The sequence below is a fragment of the Osmia lignaria genome, unplaced genomic scaffold (genome assembly GCF_051020975.1).
Source record: "Osmia lignaria lignaria isolate PbOS001 unplaced genomic scaffold, iyOsmLign1 scaffold0034, whole genome shotgun sequence".
Taxonomy (NCBI): Eukaryota; Metazoa; Arthropoda; class Insecta; order Hymenoptera; family Megachilidae; genus Osmia; species Osmia lignaria.
The window spans coordinates 378116-393594 of NW_027478175.1; positions in this window are offsets into that span (position 1 = coordinate 378116).

The following is a 15479-nucleotide window of genomic DNA, read 5'->3' on the forward strand; positions in this document are numbered from 1 at the left end:
TATCTCAAGGGAAGGGGCCTAACGGACATATTTCGAGATATTTCTTCTTCTTGTTGTTCTTCTTCTGCACAGCTAAACTGGAAGAGGCATTTCCAGCTCGCAATAGTGCAGAGTTATCTCAAAGAAAGGGGCCACGGTGTTTCTGTATCTCTATTATGTTGGTGCGGCTTCGGAACTTTTAAATATCTTGATATATCTCGAGAACTACGCATCTGATCAAAAAATATCATAGAACATAAAAAGTAGGAAACTTAATTCTCAACAAATAAGGTCTCTTAACATTTTGCCATAGCTCGCTTCGTTTCCGAGATATTTGCAGATTTATCTCAAGGGAATGGGGTGACGGACATATTTCGAGATATTTCTTCTTCTTGTTGTTCTTCTTCTGCACAGCTAAGCTGGAAGTGGCATTTGCAGCTCGCAATAGTGCAGAGTTATCTCAAAGAAAGGGGCCACGGTGTTTCTGTATCTCTATTATGTTGGTGCGGCTTCGGAACTTTTAAATATCTCGATATATCTCGAAAACTACGCTTCGGATCAAAAAATATCATAGAACATAAAAAGTAGGAAACTTAATTCTCTACAAATAAGGTCTCTTAACATTTTGCCATAGCTCGCTTCGTTTCCGAGATATTTGCAGATTTATCTCAAGGGAAGGGGCCTGACGGACATATTTCGAGATATTTCTTCTTCTTGTTGTTCTTCTTCTGCACAGCTAAGCTGGAAGTGGCATTTGCAGCTCGCAATAGTGCAGAGTTATCTCAAAGAAAGGGGCCACGGTGTTTCTGTATCTCTATTATGTTGGTGCGGCTTCGGAACTTTTAAATATCTTGATATATCTCGAGAACTACGCGTCTGATCAAAAAATATCGTATAACATAAAAAGTAGGAAACATCATTCTCTACAAAAAAGGTCTCTTAACATTTTGCCATAGCTCGCTTCGTTTCCGAGATATTTGCAGATTTATCTCAAGGGAAGGGGCCTGACGGACATATTTCGAGATATTTCTTCTTCTTGTTGTTCTTCTTCTGCACAGCTAAGCTGGAAGTGGCATTTGCGGCTCGCACTAGTGCAGAGTTATCTCAAAGACAGGGGCCACGGTGTTTCTGTATCTCTATTATGTTGGTGCGGTTTCGGAACTTTTAAATATCTTGATATATCTCGAGAACTACGCATCTGATCAAAAAATGTCATAGAACATAAAAAGTAGGAAACTTAATTCTCTACAAAAAAGGTCTCTTAACATTTTGCCATAGCTCGCTTCGTTTCCGAGATGTTTGCAGATTTATCTCAAGGGAAGGGGCCTAGCGGACATATTTCGAGATATTTCTTCTTCTTGTTGTTCTTCTTCTTCACAGCTAAGCTGGAAGTGGCATTTGCAGCTCGCAATAGTGCAGAGTTATCTCAAAGAAAGGGGCCACGGTGTTTCTGTACCTCTATTATGTTGGTGCGCCTTCGGAACTTTTAAATATCTTGATATATCTCGAGATCTACGCATCTGATCAAAAAATATCATAGAACATAAAAAGTAGGAAACTTAATTCTCAACAAAAAAGGTATCTTAACATTTTGCCATAGCTCGCTTCGTTTCCGAGATATTTGCAGATTTATCTCAAGGGAAGGGGCCTGACGGACATATTTCGAGATATTTCTTCTTCTTGTTGTTCTTCTTCCGCACAGCTAAGCTGGAAGTGGCATTTGCGGCTCGCATTAGTGCAGAGTTATCTCAAAGAAAGGGGCCACGGTGTTTCTGTATCTCTATTATGTTGGTGCGGCTTCGGAACTTTTATATATCTCGATATATCTCGAAAACTACGCTTCTGATCAAAAAATATCATAGAACATAAATTGTAGGAAACATAATTCTCTACAAAAAACGTCTCTTAACATTTTGCCATAGCTCGCTTCGTTTCCGAGATATTTGCAGATTCAGCTCAAAGGATCGGGCCTGACGGACATATTTCGAGATATTTCTTCTTCTTGTTGTTCTTCCTCTGCACAGCTAAACTGGAAGTGGCATTTGCAGCTCGCAATAGTGCAGAGTTATCTCAAAGAAAGGGGCCACGGTGTTTCTGTATCTCTATTATGTTGGTGCGGCTTCGGAACTTTTAAATATCTCGATAATTCTCGAAAACTACGCTTCGGATCAAAAAATATCATAGAACATAAAAAGTAGGAAACTTAATTCTCTACAAATAAGGTCTCTTAACATTTTGCCATAGCTCGCTTTGTTTCCGAGATATTTGCAGATTTATCTCAAGGGAAGGGGCCTGACGGACATATTTCGAGATATTTCTTCTTCTTGTTGTTCTTCTTCTGCACAGCTAAGCTGGAAGTGGCATTTGTAGCTCGCAATAGTGCAGAGTTATCTCAAAGAAAGGGGCCACGGTGTTTCTGTATCTCTATTATGTTGGTGCGGCTTCGGAACTTTTAAATATCTTGATATATCTCGAGAACTACGCGTCTGATCAAAAAATATCATAGAACATAAAAAGTAGGAAACATAATTCTCTACAAAAAAGGTCTATTAACATTTTGCCATAGCTCGCTTCGTTTCCGAGATATTTGCAGATTTATCTCAAGGGAAGGGGCCTGACGGACATATTTCGAGATATTTCTTCTTCTTGTTGTTCTTCTTCTGCACAGCTAAGCTGGAAGTGGCATTTGCGGCTCGCACTAGTGCAGAGTTATCTCAAAGAAAGGGGCCACGGTGTTTCTGTATCTCTATTATGTTGGTGCGGCTTCGGAACTTTTAAATATCTCGATATATCTCGAAAACTACGCTTCGGATCAAAAAATATCATAGAACATAAAAAGTAGGAAACTTAATTCTCTACAAATAAGGTCTCTTAACATTTTGCCATAGCTCGCTTCGTTTCCGAGATATTTGCAGATTTATCTCAAGGGAAGGGGCCTGACGGACATATTTCGAGATATTTCTTCTTCTTGTTGTTCTTCTTCTGCACAGCTAAGCTGGAAGTGGCATTTGCAGCTCGCAATAGTGCAGAGTTATCTCAAAGAAAGGGGCCACGGTGTTTCTGTATCTCTATTATGTTGGTGCGGCTTCGGAACTTTTAAATATCTTGATATATCTCGAGAACTACGCGTCTGATCAAAAAATATCGTATAACATAAAAAGTAGGAAACATCATTCTCTACAAAAAAGGTCTCTTAACATTTTGCCATAGCTCGCTTCGTTTCCGAGATATTTGCAGATTTATCTCAAGGGAAGGGGCCTGACGGACATATTTCGAGATATTTCTTCTTCTTGTTGTTCTTCTTCTGCACAGCTAAGCTGGAAGTGGCATTTGCGGCTCGCACTAGTGCAGAGTTATCTCAAAGACAGGGGCCACGGTGTTTCTGTATCTCTATTATGTTGGTGCGGTTTCGGAACTTTTAAATATCTTGATATATCTCGAGAACTACGCATCTGATCAAAAAATGTCATAGAACATAAAAAGTAGGAAACTTAATTCTCTACAAAAAAGGTCTCTTAACATTTTGCCATAGCTCGCTTCGTTTCCGAGATGTTTGCAGATTTATCTCAAGGGAAGGGGCCTAGCGGACATATTTCGAGATATTTCTTCTTCTTGTTGTTCTTCTTCTTCACAGCTAAGCTGGAAGTGGCATTTGCAGCTCGCAATAGTGCAGAGTTATCTCAAAGAAAGGGGCCACGGTGTTTCTGTACCTCTATTATGTTGGTGCGCCTTCGGAACTTTTAAATATCTTGATATATCTCGAGATCTACGCATCTGATCAAAAAATATCATAGAACATAAAAAGTAGGAAACTTAATTCTCAACAAAAAAGGTATCTTAACATTTTGCCATAGCTCGCTTCGTTTCCGAGATATTTGCAGATTTATCTCAAGGGAAGGGGCCTGACGGACATATTTCGAGATATTTCTTCTTCTTGTTGTTCTTCTTCCGCACAGCTAAGCTGGAAGTGGCATTTGCGGCTCGCATTAGTGCAGAGTTATCTCAAAGAAAGGGGCCACGGTGTTTCTGTATCTCTATTATGTTGGTGCGGCTTCGGAACTTTTAAATATCTTGATATATCTCGAGAACTACGCGTCTGATCAAAAAATATCATAGACCATAAAAAGTAGGAAACATAATTCTCTACAAAAAAGGTCTATTAACATTTTGCCATAGCTCGCTTCGTTTCCGAGATATTTGCAGATTTATCTCAAGGGAAGGGGCCTGACGGACATATTTCGAGATATTTCTTCTTCTTGTTGTTCTTCTTCTGCACAGCTAAGCTGGAAGTGGCATTTGCGGCTCGCACTAGTGCAGAGTTATCTCAAAGAAAGGGGCCACGGTGTTTCTGTATCTCTATTATGTTGGTGCGGCTTCGGAACTTTTAAATATCTCGATATATCTCGAAAACTACGCTTCGGATCAAAAACTATCATAGAAGATAAAAAGTAGGAAACTTAATTCTCTACAAATAAGGTCTCTTAACATTTTGCCATAGCTCGCTTCGTTTCCGAGATATTTGCAGATTTATCTCAAGGGAAGGGGCCTGACGGACATATTTCGAGATATTTCTTCTTCTTGTTGTTCTTCTTCTGCACCGCTAAGCTGGAAGTGGCATTTGCGGCTCGCACTAGTGCAGAGTTATCTCAAGGAAAGGGGCCACGGTGTTTCTGTATCTCTATTATGTTGGTGCGGCTTCGGAACTTTTAAATATCTTGATATATCTCGAGAACTACGCGTCTGATCAAAAAATATCATAGAACATAAAAAGTAGGAAACATAATTCTCTACAAAAAAGGTCTATTAACATTTTGCCATAGCTCGCTTCGTTTCCGAGATATTTGCAGATTTATCTCAAGGGAAGGGGCCTGACGGACATATTTCGAGATATTTCTTCTTCTTGTTGTTCTTCTTCTGCACAGCTAAGCTGGAAGTGGCATTTGCGGCTCGCACTAGTGCAGAGTTATCTCAAAGAAAGGGGCCACGGTGTTTCTGTATCTCTATTATGTTGGTGCGGCTTCGGAACTTTTAAATATCTCGATAATTCTCGAAAACTACGCTTCGGATCAAAAAATATCATAGAACGTAAAAAGTAGGAAACTTAATTCTCTACAAATAAGGTCTCTTAACATTTTGCCATAGCTCGCTTCGTTTCCGAGATATTTGCAGATTTATCTCAAGGGAAGGGGCCTGACGGACATATTTCGAGATATTTCTTCTTCTTGTTGTTCTTCTTCCGCACAGCTAAGCTGGAAGTGGCATTTGCGGCTCGCATTAGTGCAGAGTTATCTCAAAGAAAGGGGCCACGGTGTTTCTGTATCTCTATTATGTTGGTGCGGCTTCGGAACTTTTATATATCTCGATATATCTCGAAAACTACGCTTCTGATCAAAAAATATCATAGAACATAAATTGTAGGAAACATAATTCTCTACAAAAAACGTCTCTTAACATTTTGCCATAGCTCGCTTCGTTTCCGAGATATTTGCAGATTCAGCTCAAAGGATCGGGCCTGACGGACATATTTCGAGATATTTCTTCTTCTTGTTGTTCTTCCTCTGCACAGCTAAACTGGAAGTGGCATTTGCAGCTCGCAATAGTGCAGAGTTATCTCAAAGAAAGGGGCCACGGTGTTTCTGTATCTCTATTATGTTGGTGCGGCTTCGGAACTTTTAAATATCTCGATAATTCTCGAAAACTACGCTTCGGATCAAAAAATATCATAGAACATAAAAAGTAGGAAACTTAATTCTCTACAAATAAGGTCTCTTAACATTTTGCCATAGCTCGCTTTGTTTCCGAGATATTTGCAGATTTATCTCAAGGGAAGGGGCCTGACGGACATATTTCGAGATATTTCTTCTTCTTGTTGTTCTTCTTCTGCACAGCTAAGCTGGAAGTGGCATTTGTAGCTCGCAATAGTGCAGAGTTATCTCAAAGAAAGGGGCCACGGTGTTTCTGTATCTCTATTATGTTGGTGCGGCTTCGGAACTTTTAAATATCTTGATATATCTCGAGAACTACGCGTCTGATCAAAAAATATCATAGAACATAAAAAGTAGGAAACATAATTCTCTACAAAAAAGGTCTATTAACATTTTGCCATAGCTCGCTTCGTTTCCGAGATATTTGCAGATTTATCTCAAGGGAAGGGGCCTGACGGACATATTTCGAGATATTTCTTCTTCTTGTTGTTCTTCTTCTGCACAGCTAAGCTGGAAGTGGCATTTGCGGCTCGCACTAGTGCAGAGTTATCTCAAAGAAAGGGGCCACGGTGTTTCTGTATCTCTATTATGTTGGTGCGGCTTCGGAACTTTTAAATATCTCGATATATCTCGAAAACTACGCTTCGGATCAAAAAATATCATAGAACATAAAAAGTAGGAAACTTAATTCTCTACAAATAAGGTCTCTTAACATTTTGCCATAGCTCGCTTCGTTTCCGAGATATTTGCAGATTTATCTCAAGGGAAGGGGCCTGACGGACATATTTCGAGATATTTCTTCTTCTTGTTGTTCTTCTTCTGCACAGCTAAGCTGGAAGTGGCATTTGCAGCTCGCAATAGTGCAGAGTTATCTCAAAGAAAGGGGCCACGGTGTTTCTGTATCTCTATTATGTTGGTGCGGCTTCGGAACTTTTAAATATCTTGATATATCTCGAGAACTACGCGTCTGATCAAAAAATATCGTATAACATAAAAAGTAGGAAACATCATTCTCTACAAAAAAGGTCTCTTAACATTTTGCCATAGCTCGCTTCGTTTCCGAGATATTTGCAGATTTATCTCAAGGGAAGGGGCCTGACGGACATATTTCGAGATATTTCTTCTTCTTGTTGTTCTTCTTCTGCACAGCTAAGCTGGAAGTGGCATTTGCGGCTCGCACTAGTGCAGAGTTATCTCAAAGACAGGGGCCACGGTGTTTCTGTATCTCTATTATGTTGGTGCGGTTTCGGAACTTTTAAATATCTTGATATATCTCGAGAACTACGCATCTGATCAAAAAATGTCATAGAACATAAAAAGTAGGAAACTTAATTCTCTACAAAAAAGGTCTCTTAACATTTTGCCATAGCTCGCTTCGTTTCCGAGATGTTTGCAGATTTATCTCAAGGGAAGGGGCCTAGCGGACATATTTCGAGATATTTCTTCTTCTTGTTGTTCTTCTTCTTCACAGCTAAGCTGGAAGTGGCATTTGCAGCTCGCAATAGTGCAGAGTTATCTCAAAGAAAGGGGCCACGGTGTTTCTGTACCTCTATTATGTTGGTGCGCCTTCGGAACTTTTAAATATCTTGATATATCTCGAGATCTACGCATCTGATCAAAAAATATCATAGAACATAAAAAGTAGGAAACTTAATTCTCAACAAAAAAGGTATCTTAACATTTTGCCATAGCTCGCTTCGTTTCCGAGATATTTGCAGATTTATCTCAAGGGAAGGGGCCTGACGGACATATTTCGAGATATTTCTTCTTCTTGTTGTTCTTCTTCCGCACAGCTAAGCTGGAAGTGGCATTTGCGGCTCGCATTAGTGCAGAGTTATCTCAAAGAAAGGGGCCACGGTGTTTCTGTATCTCTATTATGTTGGTGCGGCTTCGGAACTTTTAAATATCTTGATATATCTCGAGAACTACGCGTCTGATCAAAAAATATCATAGACCATAAAAAGTAGGAAACATAATTCTCTACAAAAAAGGTCTATTAACATTTTGCCATAGCTCGCTTCGTTTCCGAGATATTTGCAGATTTATCTCAAGGGAAGGGGCCTGACGGACATATTTCGAGATATTTCTTCTTCTTGTTGTTCTTCTTCTGCACAGCTAAGCTGGAAGTGGCATTTGCGGCTCGCACTAGTGCAGAGTTATCTCAAAGAAAGGGGCCACGGTGTTTCTGTATCTCTATTATGTTGGTGCGGCTTCGGAACTTTTAAATATCTCGATATATCTCGAAAACTACGCTTCGGATCAAAAACTATCATAGAAGATAAAAAGTAGGAAACTTAATTCTCTACAAATAAGGTCTCTTAACATTTTGCCATAGCTCGCTTCGTTTCCGAGATATTTGCAGATTTATCTCAAGGGAAGGGGCCTGACGGACATATTTCGAGATATTTCTTCTTCTTGTTGTTCTTCTTCTGCACCGCTAAGCTGGAAGTGGCATTTGCGGCTCGCACTAGTGCAGAGTTATCTCAAGGAAAGGGGCCACGGTGTTTCTGTATCTCTATTATGTTGGTGCGGCTTCGGAACTTTTAAATATCTTGATATATCTCGAGAACTACGCGTCTGATCAAAAAATATCATAGAACATAAAAAGTAGGAAACATAATTCTCTACAAAAAAGGTCTATTAACATTTTGCCATAGCTCGCTTCGTTTCCGAGATATTTGCAGATTTATCTCAAGGGAAGGGGCCTGACGGACATATTTCGAGATATTTCTTCTTCTTGTTGTTCTTCTTCTGCACAGCTAAGCTGGAAGTGGCATTTGCGGCTCGCACTAGTGCAGAGTTATCTCAAAGAAAGGGGCCACGGTGTTTCTGTATCTCTATTATGTTGGTGCGGCTTCGGAACTTTTAAATATCTCGATAATTCTCGAAAACTACGCTTCGGATCAAAAAATATCATAGAACGTAAAAAGTAGGAAACTTAATTCTCTACAAATAAGGTCTCTTAACATTTTGCCATAGCTCGCTTCGTTTCCGAGATATTTGCAGATTTATCTCAAGGGAAGGGGCCTGACGGACATATTTCGAGATATTTCTTCTTCTTGTTGTTCTTCTTCTGCACAGCTAAGCTGGAAGTGGCATTTGCAGCTCGCAATAGTGCAGAGTTATCTCAAAGAAAGGGGCCACGGTGTTTCTGTATCTCTATTATGTTGGTGCGGCTTCGGAACTTTTAAATATCTTGATATATCTCGAGAACTACGCGTCTGATCAAAAAATATCATAGAACATAAAAAGTAGGAAACATAATTCTCTACAAAAAAGGTCTATTAACATTTTGCCATAGCTCGCTTCGTTTCCGAGATATTTGCAGATTTATCTCAAGGGAAGGGGCCTGACGGACATATTTCGAGATATTTCTTCTTCTTGTTGTTCTTCTTCTGCACAGCTAAGCTGGAAGTGGCATTTGCGGCTCGCACTAGTGCAGAGTTATCTCAAAGAAAGGGGCCACGGTGTTTCTGTATCTCTATTATGTTGGTGCGGCTTCGAAACTTTTAAATATCTCGATATATCTCGAAAACTACGCTTCGCATCAAAAAATATCATAGAACATAAAAAGTAGGAAACTTAATTCTCTACAAATAAGGTCTCTTAACATTTTGCCATAGCTCGCTTCGTTTCCGAGATATTTGCAGATTTATCTCAAGGGAAGGGGCCTGACGGACATATTTCGAGATATTTCTTCTTCTTGTTGTTCTTCTTCTGCACAGCTAAGCTGGAAGTGGCATTTGCAGCTCGCAATAGTGCAGAGTTATCTCAAAGAAAGGGGCCACGGTGTTTCTGTATCTCTATTATGTTGGTGCGGCTTCGGAACTTTTAAATATCTTGATATATCTCGAGAACTACGCGTCTGATCAAAAAATATCATAGAACATAAAAAGTAGGAAACATCATTCTCTACAAAAAAGGTCTCTTAACATTTTGCCATAGCTCGCTTCGTTTCCGAGATATTTGCAGATTTATCTCAAGGGAAGGGGCCTGACGGACATATTTCGAGATATTTCTTCTTCTTGTTGTTCTTCTTCTGCACAGCTAAGCTGGAAGTGGCATTTGCGGCTCGCACTAGTGCAGAGTTATCTCAAAGAAAGGGGCCACGGTGTTTCTGTATCTCTATTATGTTGGTGCGGCTTCGGAACTTTTAAATATCTCGATATATCTCGAAAACTACGCTTCTGATCAAAAAATATGATAGAACATAAATTGCAGGAAACATAATTCTCTACAAAAAAGGTTTCTTAACGTTTTGCCATAGCTCGCTTCGTTTCCGATATATTTGCAGATTTATCTCAAGGGAAGGGTCCTGACGGACATATTTCGAGATATTACTTCTTCTTGTTGTTCTTCTTCTGCACAGCTAAACTGGAAGTGGCATTTCCAGCTCGCAATAGTGCAGAGTTATCCCAAAGAAAGGGGCCACGGTGTTTCTGTATCTCTATTATGTTGGTGCGGCTTCGGAACTTTTAAATATCTCGATATATCTCGAAAAGTACGCTTCTGATCAAAAAATATCATAGAACGTAAAAAGTAGGAAACTTAATTCTCTACAAAAAAGGTCTCTTAACATTTTCCCATAGCTGGCATCGTTTCCGAGATATTTGCAGATTTATCTCAAGGGAAGGGGCCTGACGGACATATTTCGAGATATTTCTTCTTCTTGTTGTTCTTCTTCTGCACAGGTAAGCTGGAAGTGGCATTTGCAGGTCGCAATAGTGCAGAGTTATCTCAAAGAAAGGGGCCACGGTGTTTCTGTATCTCTATTATGTTGGTGCGGCTTCGGAACTTTTAAATATCTTGATATATCTCGAGAACTACGCATCTGATCAAAAAATATCATAGAACATAAAAAGTAGGAAACTTAATTCTCAACAAAAAAGGTATCTTAACATTTTGCCATAGCTCGCTTCGTTTCCGAGATATTTGCAGATTTATCTCAAGGGAAGGGGCCTAACGGACATATTTCGAGATATTTGTTCTTCTTGTTGTTCTTCTTCTGCACAGCTAAACTGGAAGTGGCATTTGCAGCTCGCAATAGTGCAGAGTTATCTCAAAGAAAGGGGCCACGGTGTTTCTGTATCTCTATTATGTTGGTGCGGCTTCGGAACTTTTAAATATCTTGATATATCTCGAGAACTACGCATCTGATCAAAAAATATCATAGAAGATAAAAAGTTGGAAACTTAATTCTCTACAAAAAAGGTCTCTTAACATTTTGCCATAGCTCGCTTCGTTTCCGAGATATTTGCAGATTTATCTCAAGGGAAGGGGCCTAACGGACATATTTCGAGATATTTCTTCTTCTTGTTGTTCTTCTTCTTCACAGCTAAGCTGGAAGTGGCATTTGCAGCTCGCAATAGTGCAGAGTTACCTCAAAGAAAGGGGCCACGGTGTTTCTGTACCTCTATTATGTTGGTGCGGCTTCGGAACTTTTAAATATCCTGATATATCTCGAGAACTACGCATCTGATCGAAAAATATCATAGAACATAAAAAGTAGGAAACTTAATTCTCAACAAAAAAGGTATCTTAACATTTTGCCATAGCTCGCTTCGTTTCCGAGATATTTGCTGATATATCTCAAGGGAAGGGGCCTGACGGACATATTTCGAGATATTTCTTCTTCTTGTTGTTCTTCTTCTGCACAGCTAAGCTGGAAGTGGCATTTGCAGGTCGCAATAGTGCAGAGTTATCTCAAAGAAAGGGGCCACGGTGTTTCTGTATCTCTATTATGTTGGTGCGGCTTCGGAACTTTCAAATATCTTGATATATCTCGAGAACTACGCGTCTGATCAAAAAATATCATACAACATAAAAAGTAGGAAACTTAATTCTCTACAAGAAAGGTCTCTTAACATTTTGCCATAGCGCGCTTCGTTTCCGAGATATTTGCAGATTTATCTCAAGGGAAGGGGCCTGACGGACATATTTCGAGATATTTCTTCTTCTTGTTGTTCTTCTTCTGCACAGCTAAGCTGGAAGCGGCATTTGCAGCTCGCGGTTGTGCAGAGTTATCTCAAAGAGAGGGGCCACGGTGTTTCTGTATCTCTATTATGTTGGTGCGGCTTCGGAACTTTTAAATATCTTCATATATCTCGAGAACTACGCATCTGATCGAAAAATATCATAGAACATAAAAAGTAGCAAACTTAATTCTCTACAAGAAAGGTCTCTTAACATTTTGCCATAGCTCGCTTCGTTTCCGAGATATTTGCAGATTTATCTCAAGGGAAGGGGCCTAACGGACATATTTCGTGATATTTCTTCTTCTTGTTGTTCTTCTTCTGCACAGCTTAGCTGGAAGTGGCATTTCCAGCTCGCAATAGCGCAGATTTATCTCAAAGAAAGGGGCCACGGTGTTTCTGTATCTCTATTATGTTGGTGTGGCTTCGGAACTTTTAAATATCTTGATATATCTCGAGAACTACGCATCTGATCAAAAAATATCATAGAACATAAAAAGTAGCAAACTTAATTCTCTACAAGATAGGTCTCTTAACATTTTGCCATAGCTCGCTTCGTTTCCGAGATATTTGCAGATTTATCCAAGGGAAGGGGCCTGACGGACATATTTCGAGATATTTCTTCTTCTTGTTGTTCTTGTTCTGCACAGCTAAGCTGGAAGTGGCATTTGCAGCTCGCAATAGTGCAGAGTTATCTCAAAGAAAGGGGCCACGGTGTTTCTGTATCTCTATTATGTTGGTGCGGCTTCGGATCTTTTAAGTATCTTGATATATCTCGAGAACTACGCATCTGATCAAAAAATATCATAGAACATAAAAAGTAGGAAACTTAATTCTCTACAAGAAAGGTCTCTTAACATTTTGCCATAGCTCGCTTCGTTTCCGAGATATTTGCAGATTTATCTCAAGGGATGGGGCCTGACGGACATATTTCGAGATATTTCTTCTTCTTGTTGTTCTTCTTCTGCACAGCTAAGCTGGAAGTGGCATTTGCAGCTCGCAATAGTGCAGAGTTATCTCAAAGAAAGAGGCCACGGTGTTTCTGTATCTCTATTATGTTGGTGCGGCTTCGGAACCTTTAAATATCTTGATATATCTCGAGAACTATGCGTCTGATCAAAAAATATCATAGAACATAAAAAGTAGGAAACATAATTCTCTACAAAAAAGGTCTCTTAACATTTTGCCATAGCTTGCTTCGTTTCCGAGATATTTGCAGATTTATCTCAAGGGAAGGGGCCTGACGGACATATTTCGAGATATTTCTTCTTCTTGTTGTTCTTCTTCTGCACAGCTAAGCTGGAAGTGGCGTTTGCAGCTCGCAATAGTGCAGAGTTATCGCAAAGAAAGGGGCCACGGTGTTTCTGTATCTCTATTATGTTGGTGCGGCTTCGGAACTTTTAAATATCTTGATATATCTCGAGAACTACGCATCTGATCAAAAAATATCATACTACATAAAAAGTAGGAAACTTAATTCTCTACAAGAAAGGTCTCTTAACATTTTGCCATAGCTCGCTTCGTTTCCGAGATATTTGCAGATTTATCTCAAGGGAAGGGGCCTGACGGACATATTTCGAGATATTTCTTCTTCTTGTTGTTCTTCTTCTGCACAGCTAAGCTGGAAGCGGCATTGGCAGCTCGCAATTGAGCAGAGTTATCTCAAAGAGAGGGGCCACGGTGTTTCTGTATCTCTATTATGTTGGTGCGGCTTCGGAACCTTTAAATATCTTGATATATCTCGAGAACTACGCATCTGATCAAAAAATATCATAGAAGATAAAAAGTAGGAAACTTAATTCTCTACAAAAAAGGTCTCTTAACATTTTGCCATAGCTCGCTTCGTTTTCGAGATATTTGCAGATTTGTCTCAAGGGAAGGGGCCTGACGGACATATTTCGAGATATTTTTTCTTCTTGTTGTTCTTCTTCTGCACAGCTAAGCTGGAAGTGGCATTTGCAGCTCGCAATAGTGCAGAGTTATCGCAAAGAAAGGGGACACGGTGTTTCTGTATCTCTATTATGTTGGTGCGGCTTTGGAACTTTTAAATATCTCGATATATCGCGAAAACTACGCTTCGGATCAAAAAATATCATAGAACATAAATTGTAGGAAACATAATTCTCTACAAAAAAGGTCTCTCAACATTTTGCCATAGCTCGCTTCGTTTCCGAGATATTTGCAGATATATCTCAAGGGAAGGGGCCTGACGGATATATTTCGAGATATTTCTTCTTCTTGTTGTTCTTCTTCTGCACAGCTAAGCTGGAAGTGGCATTTGCAGCTCGCAATAGTGCAGAGTTATCTCAAAGAAAGGGGCCACGGTGTTTCTGTATCTCTATTATGTATGTGCGGCTTCGGAACTTTTAAATATCTTGATATATCTCGAGAACTACGCATCTGATCAAAAAATAGCATAGAACATAAAAAGTAGGAAACTTAATTCTCTACAGAAAAGGTCTCTCAACATTTTGCCATAGCTCTCTTCGTTTCCGAGATATTTGCAGATTTATCTCAAGGGAAGGGGCCTGACGGATATATTTCGAGATATTTCTTCTTCTTGTTGTTCTTCTTCTGCACAGCTAAGCTGGAAGTGGCATTTGCAGCTCGCAATAGTGCAGAGTTATCTCAAAGAAAGGGGCCACGGTGTTTCTGTATCTCTATTATGTTGGTGCGGCTTCGGAACTTTTAAATATCTTGATATATCTCGAGAACTACGCATCTGATCAAAAAATATCATAGAACATATAAAGTAGGAAACTTAATTCTCTACAGAAAAGGTCTCTTAACATTTTCCCACGGCTGGCATCGTTTCCGAGATATTTGCAGATTTAGCTCATGAGAAGGGGCCTGACGGACATACTCCGAGATATTTCTTCTTCTTGTTGTTCCTCTTCTGCACAGCTAAGGTGGAAGTGGCATTTGCAGGTCGCAATAGTGCAGAGTTATCTCAAAGAAAGGGGCCACGGTGTTTCTGTATCTCTATTATGTTGGTGCGGCTTCGGAACTTTTAAATATCTCGATATATCTCGAAAACTACGCTTCGGATCAAAAAATATCATAGAACGTAAATTGTAGGAAACATAATTCTCTACAAAAAAGGTCTCTTAACATTTTGCCATAGCTCGCTTCGTTTCCGAGATATTTGCAGATATATCTCAAGGGAAGGGGCCTGACGGACATATTTCGAGATATTTCTTCTTCTTGTTGTTCTTCTTCTGCACAGCTAAGCTGGAAGTGGCATTTGCAGCTCGCAATAGTGCAGAGTTATCTCAAAGAAAGGGGCCACGGTGTTTCTGTATCTCTATTATGTTGGTGCGGCTTTGGAACTTTTAAATATCTCGATATATCTCGAAAACTACGCTTCGGATCAAAAAATATCATAGAACATAAATTGTAGGAAACATAATTCTCTACAAAAAAGGTCTCTCAACATTTTGCCATAGCTCGCTTCGTTTCCGAGATATTTGCAGATATATCTCAAGGGAAGGGGCCTGACGGATATATTTCGAGATATTTCTTCTTCTTGTTGTTCTTCTTCTGCACAGCTAAGCTGGAAGTGGCATTTGCAGCTCGCAATAGTGCAGAGTTATCTCAAAGAAAGGGGCCACGGTGTTTCTGTATCTCTATTATGTTGGTGCGGCTTCGGAACTTTTAAATATCTTGATATATCTCGAGAACTACGCATCTGATCAAAAAATAGCATAGAACATAAAAAGTAGGAAACTTAATTCTCTACAGAAAAGGTCTCTCAACATTTTGCCATAGCTCTCTTCGTTTCCGAGATATTTGCAGATTTATCTCAAGGGAAGGGGCCTGACGG